Here is an 8356-nt window from a genome sequence, read left to right on the forward strand (position 1 = left end):
CCCTCGTAGATACCAAGTCGCAATGGCCGACCGGTTTAACTGAGGGTCGAACCGACTTGAGAAGCTCTTCCCTTTCAACCGACATATGGGGACACTCCCAGAGGATGTGATCGGCATCCTGCAATTCAGCATGTAAGCAAGTCGGAGATTCTATTAGACCAAGCTGACAGAGCTTGGAGGCAAAACCACCGTTCTGCAAACTTTGAAACAATGGATATCTCAGGAATTTTATGATAGAATTCCACATAATTCCTCATCAGCTGATGTCCCGGAGAATGACCAGGAATAATTCTCATTGCGTTGATTTTTTTCTAGAGCAATAATAAATTTCAAATAATGTTGCACATACGTAAATTTAAAAAAATATAATTCCTTTTCTTTGTAGACTTACTGAAATATTTTGTGTATTTATAATAAAATAATTAATAATAATATGATGCATAGGAAATAAAAATAATTTATACCTATATGGACTTCCGTGTATTATCTATAGGTGAAGTATTGCTTAGTGGTACTTCTACATTGTGTTAGAACCAATGACATTAATATGGACGAATCATCTAGAAAATAAAATGACACTCACTTTGTGTCGGGTCTGCCGGATGGCGAAATTCATATTTTAATATCGGTATCCTACGCTCAAATGAACATTCTGCTTGCAAGCGGTCTGGCGACACCGCTGGGTCTGCCCATACAAAATTTCTGACTGTCAGGTTTCGACTCCACCGTTATTATTGTGTTACAAAATGCCAATGTGCCTAGTTAAAAATTGTAAAAAAAATCTACTAAACACTCCAAGAAAGATGGGATATCACTTTTCATGTTAGTATTATTTATTATTTATAAAATGCCATTTTAATGAATGCAATTGAATGACAGAAACCATTGGACAGTCGCCTGTGATGCGCTGGGCTCACTTGCGTCTAATCTCCGAGAAGTCGTAAGTAACCGAGAATCTGTTTCTAATGCAATGAGTCATGACACTAATACGCCATTACAATAAAGGTTATATTACTATAAATTCTCGAAGCTTGTATCGCATAATGGAAACGGATACGTCATATGGTCACGTGACATCTACCTATACATCTGTGAATGACTTTCATGCACAATTTCTCGTGCGCGCCGGGTATGAAGTGAGTTGTCCATTTAATATGTCATTGGTTAGAACATAAAACACGGAAGTCCATTAATTTATTAATTCTAAATGATTTGGTCTTTCTATCCATACTATGGTCAAAAATAAATTTAATTATGAATGATACCGTTTACAGACGCTAATTATTATAGTTATTAAAAAAGTTAGAGTTTGAAACATTTAACCTACACAAAAATCACTCTCCTGAACAAAAGTCCAAACGTGACTTCCGTGGTTTATCCTCTAATGTATTGAAATACGTATGACTGACAGAGTTTAGTACGCACTATTTATGGCAGATCTTCACAGCCTACCTCCAACCTTCGCCACTGGTATGTGAAAATTGGATGGTTCAATGGTGACGAGAATTTATTGCACTGTTGCCATACATTAACGGCATAACAGTAATTTACTATTTTAACCATAATAACGTTGTTTAACATTTAATGGAGTACAAGTCCTCTTCTAAAGCCAATTTGGATTTTAGAATCAGAGACCGACACCATATAATGTAAAGATGCAAGATTGATTATCACCCGCTGTCAAGTCACTAAATTAAAAGAAAAAGTTCTACCTTGCATTATTTTATTTGATTTATTGTACCTAACGGACAACAAAACACAACACTTGAATAGAGATTATAACCACAAGTAATTGTGTCTGCACTATGCCTAGGTTGTACTGGTTTATCCAATTATATTTAATCAGGCAGTATTCTAAGTTGTAGGATTTGGATTTATTAAAAAGACATCCTCTTGCATGAATAACATTTATTCAGAATTATCGGAATACATAATTATTGTGGTAGATACATACACACTGTTTTCATATTTATTTTATAAAATTGCTTGGGCAGGTATCTTAATTTCTATAAAGGTTTGTTGGTACAGTTTCACTGACACATTACTTCTAGGTAATATAAATTGAGCTCCAAAGTGCCAAGAATGGTTGCAATAGAAAGTAAGATTTATTTTTAAAAAGTCTAAAAAGCAGTTTTTAAATGAAAACACTAACATTCTCAAATAAATATCATAAAACAAGCGTGACTAAAAAAATATTGATGAGCTTAATATTATGATGTTTGTTTAAATTAATTGATTTAAATTTTGTACTAGTCCATTTGAATCATTTTTAGCAACCGAGGTTTTGCCTTTCGTCATCTTTAGGCATTATGCACTAACAAATTACATAAAAATCAGCACGATTAAATAACTGTGTGTCGGTATATCGATGAGCTCAATACATTATGTTTATTTAAATTCTAGTTGCTTGAACTGTTGTACTAATAGATTTTAATCATTTATAGTAATCCGGACTTCGCCATTCGGCATCTATAGGCAGTATGCACATTCACCTAAAGTAAATATAGACCTACATAAATTCTAGTTAAGTACTGCAATATACTAAATTAAGATATTAAAAGATCATGAAAAGGTATTATTCGTAAGTAAAGAATTATTCAGACATTGGAGAAACATATTATGTGGGTAAGTTTTTTTTACATTACAATACTCATTGATTGTGTACTAAATAAACATGTTAAATCACTATCTATAAAGTTACCAATTAGTCTGTTTCAGTTGTATATTAATTATAAGTGAATGTGCATAGTGCCTAAAAATTCTGAAAAGCGAAACCCGAGTTGCTAAAATGACTAAAATATACTTGTTAATAAGATAAATCAACTTAAATTTAAATTCAAATTCTGTCGAGTGCCCTCAATCAAAGCATTAATATGATTGGTGTATTAATTACATATTACATCTTTTAAAACGTATTTTCGTGTGCTTATAATGAAATATATTTTGTTTATTGAGTTATAACTTTAGTTACCCAAATTAAAGTAGAATTGTGTGAACGAATACCGAAGAATCCCTTAAAAAAAAAACAATTTTATTACAATATCCAATGTCGTGTTAAAAGGTAATCAAATAACATTCAATCATCCATATATTGTACTCTTAGTTCAATGGTAAAACTCACTTCCAGATAAGATTTAACGATTCTCAGACTTTCCAACAGTAAATCGTTTTTGGCCTGTTAAAACATTTGATGTGACAAAATTGAAATTTTACTAAAAACTACTTTATAAGCACAAAAATGAAGGTGGTGGTCTGAATAACTTGATTCATAAATAAGTATTTGTAACAACTCCAATGTGATGACTACATAACATACATTCGAGACATTACGTTCTAATTAAAGTGAAACATTTTACATCAGAGGTATTTATAAAAAATATATATTATATTGTGGTATATTTATAGAACATTGAGGGTTTCACTAACTGTATGATCTAATTAATATAAATGAAAAAACATATTTTGATAATTGTTACATCCAAGGTTTTAACAGCTCAATAATGATAACTTATATTTTTTATAAAACATACTGTCGAAATCCATAAGCAAGATTTGTAAAACAGATGTATATTAGGTAGAGCTCAGTTTCTTTGTCACTTAGTGAGTTTTACCAACCTGTATGTAAAATTTAGTGTTGAAATCGATGCGTAGGATTTTTAACACATTATAATATTTTTTCACAATGCCACTTAGTGAGTTTTTACTTTTCAACATAATAACATAGTATGTAGTATTGTTTTCATTAAATGATTCTTAGCATTAGCTCTGCATATCAATGTTTTCCGATTTTGTCGAATATCAAACGAAAATAATGGAATCTTATGATTGTTTTTGATTCATGGTTATATATATTCTTCAAGATATATTTCATATTATATAAAGTAAAATTGATAATATAAAGAGAGCATCGGAGATAATAATTAAAATTAATAACAAAAAGTTTGGCACTTTGAAAATATCTTTATAATTTTTGAAAATATCTTTTTATTTTTTGTTGAGGTACGTTTCATATATTTGTGTTCTCGTCTTACATATTCATGAATGTCAACTACAATATTTAAGTAATCTTAAATATTCCTCTAATAGTTTCCATAAGCTCTCATTTCAAATACAAAAACTATTACACCTCCCCTTCCCCGCTCCCAAGCCCTTCACAGCCTCCAAAATCTCCAAATATTTTTTACGAATTCTAATATGTATATAAATATTAAGCATGCGTACATATTTCCTAGAACAATTTAAATATGTAAAGTAAAAAAAAAACTTACTGAGAAAAATTAAGCAATGTGAATTTTTTATTTATATTTAGCATCTGATCACTAATCACACACAGCAAACATTACAGCAAAAAAGTGAGAAAACCGATGAAAAAATTAATTAACTAAACAGAAAATATTTAAATCAGACATTTCGTATATTGAGTTTGTTTAAAAAGCTAAGAGGAACTTATTAGTAAATTTGCATCTTACTAACTGGGTTAGGTTATAAACATAAAAAGTTATCTATTTTAATATTAATAATATGTAAATCATTCATACCATAGTTTCTTGCTGCGAGAGAATATGAAATTATGATAAAATTCAATATTCATAGAATAAATATACTAAGTTATCCATTGAAGTCGGGTTCTGACAATTCGAATTTGGCTATTCAACTTTTTGGCCAAATCAGTTTTATCTACGTATTACTATCCACAAATGAAAATTAAACTGACCGTACAATATCAGAGCTAGAAATGGAACCGAACCCCATAATTATTTTGGAGCCGGATTTCTTTCTGTTGATTCTGAATCTTAAAAATCACGAACCATAACCGGAACCCCCAAAAAGGTTCTATTGCTTTTTTTTAAAACATAGTTGTCGTAAAAACAAAAACCTGTTTAGAAACCTCTTCATGAGGTAGCGGTGGCCCAGATCCACCATAGGATTGTAGAGCCAATTAAAAAAAAAAAACTTTTTGACATAACGTTTTTTCTAATGCGGTTATGAATATCTACAAATTATAGTGTCAACATGAGTCACTTGGTAAGCATATCATGACAAAATAGTAGTTTTGGGGTTTTGAAATTAAAATAAAATATCCATAATATACCAATGTCTAGATTGGTTTATTTTAAAGAACTGGGACCGAATGTCTTTTGGTTTCCAATATTTTAATAATCTTATTGTGGGTGTAACAGCTCTATTTCATTCGAAATTACTGGTTATATTCGAAATAAAGTTAAAAGCATCTTCCGGCTTTCGTTAAAGGCTTGTTTTCTGCTGAAATGTATCAATTTGACTTTCAATAAAATACGTGGCTTAATTCCAATTCTATTACAAATAACATAACAATTCGATGTGTATCAGATGCCACTTTACTATGTGGTTATGAAAACTGAGTTAAATGATTCTGAAAGAAAACATCAATTAATTTTAACAAATCATTTTTAAAAAAAGGCGAATAGCAATTAAGCTGTAAAAAATGTATATTTTTAATTGATGGTATTTCTACATGTGCGTGTATAATATAATATAATAATCTATGATTTTTTGTTAAAATATGAAGCGAAAAATTTATATTTAGGTAATTTCAACGATTTAGAATCAATAAAATAAAAATTTCAATTTTCCAAAGTCATTAAAAACTGTTCTCTAATATCTTATATCCTTCATAATAATATTATTAATTTGAACAAAATACAATAATATTGTATCTACATATTATTATTACATCACAATAAAAAATATAGTTAAGAAAAAAATTGAAGAAAAACTTAAAATTTTTATATCGAGGAATATTAGCCGATCAACAACAGATGCTCCAATTTGACAAACAATATATTTAACATTTTGAAAAATATACATTCTCCGCTAACCTATTTTGTCATACTATTACTATCACTACTATACAGGGATGGACACAAAGAAAACTTAAAAAATAACAGTTTTAATAAAACCTAACCGATTAAATAATTATGTATTTACAAAATAAACCGAGAGGCAGTTTTACCAGGGTTTTAATAATAAATAAATTATTTTGAATGGTTGACGATCATTGTCATTTAATATAATTTTTTTTATTCCGTTTATGACATTCATACTGAAAAAAATCAATCAAACAGAATCGATAAAACATGGGAATTTTAATCATTCGTCCAAAATATATACATTTTGTATCGGCAAAAATTACATATTTTCAGATAATTGAAAAATCCATCACTCGTAAAAGGCTTCCTTTGGTTTTGATTAAATTATTTCTTATGAATATTTGGATGTCAATTATCATTTTTTTGTTATTTACAATACAAACAAATAACGATAAAGATTTTATTTATTGTAAGATTTTGGTCGGTTTCATAAAGTTCTACAAAACATAAATTGTATAGATTAAATAATAATCAGTAAAAAATAAAAACCAGACGTTAGTACTTCTCACACCTCGAACTGTATCATTTGAGTTTTAAAAATAATACAGTAAAACCCCGTTAATATAGTTAATAAACACGGTTAATTCGAAATTCACCGTAAATCGGAATATTCATTAAAATTCATAAAATCTATTTATAGCGAGATTTCCACTAATTCGATGAATGTAATAATAGTCAATTGTGTCAGAAACGGAACCAATGTTACAAAATTGCAATAAAAAAAACTTTTTTTTCAAGTTTTACTGTTTTTTGCAGAGGGTTGGAGCAGACCCTTTTTTGAATTGCTCCGCTCCGGGACCTAATACTTGCTCCAGTGGGTCTATTCTATGCTTATCGACCGCTAAAGTGATAAAGTGAAAAATATTATCAAACTTAGGGTAGGTTTGTATCAAAATATTAGCACTTATTGTAACAATTACACGAAGCCGGTTTTTATTGTTGCAATAAGTGCTATATTTTAACAGCACCTATCTTGCTGCTGTTAAAATATCGCACTTATTGCAACAATAAAAACCGGCTTCGTGTAATTGTTACAATAAGTGCTAATATTTTGATACAAACCTACCCTAAGTTTGATACTATTTATCAATTTAGTGTTCGATAAGTATAGAATAGACCCACAGCTCCGCTCCAGGGTCTGCTCCGCTCTGAGTAAAAAATTGTAATAGGTATTATTTGTATGTACCTATACAATTAATGTTAATAGTAGTTTTGAAAACAAATCAGGTTTATTATTCGTCATTTTCATTATTAACTCAATTAAACAAAATTGCTGACAACAAATCATCTTTCATTATCTGCATCTTCCGTCAAAAAAAGTGAGGTTATTTATCACTTAACAATATTGTGGTATTTAAAATAATTCCAGTGTTGCAAAGTGTCAAATATAATATTTTCATTTAATTTTAAGATGAAAATTTAATAATAGAAAAACATCCGGAGCAGTGGAGCACTACAAATTTACGGTGCTCCGGTTCCGCTCCTGCTCCGGGTAAAACCCCATTGCTCCACTGCTCCATGCTCCGCCGCTCTGGTTTTTTGCCATACAGTTTGAAATTCGTAATTCGAATTTTATTTAAATTTTCGGTCCTGTTGATTTAGAATTAACGGGGTTTTGCTGATGTACATACAAAGATTTCGGAGTTCTTAGGAAATAATATATTCAGATTAAAACTCAAATGTTTATCAGATTATTCAATAAAACTAATATGCGCAGGTGCAGATATATATAATATATATATATATACAATACAACAGGCTTGTCAATAATTTCTTATACATATTACATTAGCAGTTGTCACAACCTGAATTGAAATATACAGGCGATTTTGGTATTATTTTTTACATATAAGTTTCAATGTGTTCATGAATATATAAATTGAATTAATATTTATGTTTGTTGTGATCAAAAATAGTGTGTATACTCTGTGCCCCTAATAGGAGACCAATTAAATCATGCATTAAAAAAATGGATGCAATTTAAGCAATGTTAATAAATCAAAAATATTTTAGCACTTCCTCACAATGCAGTTAAGATTGCGAAATAAGTATGTGTTACGAATCGACCAGAATATTTGAAAAAAAAAATATATACAACCAATTAAAACATCCCACAAATATCAAAGTACATACATTTATTATACGTACATATAGGTTTAGAATTACGTATCACTAATTTTTAATGTATAGTCAATTGCTAATAATTGAATACATCATTGTGTACTGAGATTTTATTTCACATATAGTAGTTGTCGATGTCATTACATAATGTTTCACAAAATTTCACCAACCTGCTGGTGAGTAGGTTCTATTTTGGCCTCCAAAAGCTTCTGAAAAATGATGCACTCTCAAGGAAAACCAAAACAACTCTCAATAAAAACCCTCCGGCGTCAAGTATGAATCAGAATGCTTGACACTGAGCAAACAAGATAAGAGTAAGTAAAAAT

Source organism: Rhyacophila brunnea, unplaced genomic scaffold, assembly GCF_057557595.1.
Source record: "Rhyacophila brunnea isolate RB1 unplaced genomic scaffold, BYU_Rbru_1.0 scaffold_6, whole genome shotgun sequence".
NCBI lineage: Eukaryota > Metazoa > Arthropoda > Insecta > Trichoptera > Rhyacophilidae > Rhyacophila > Rhyacophila brunnea.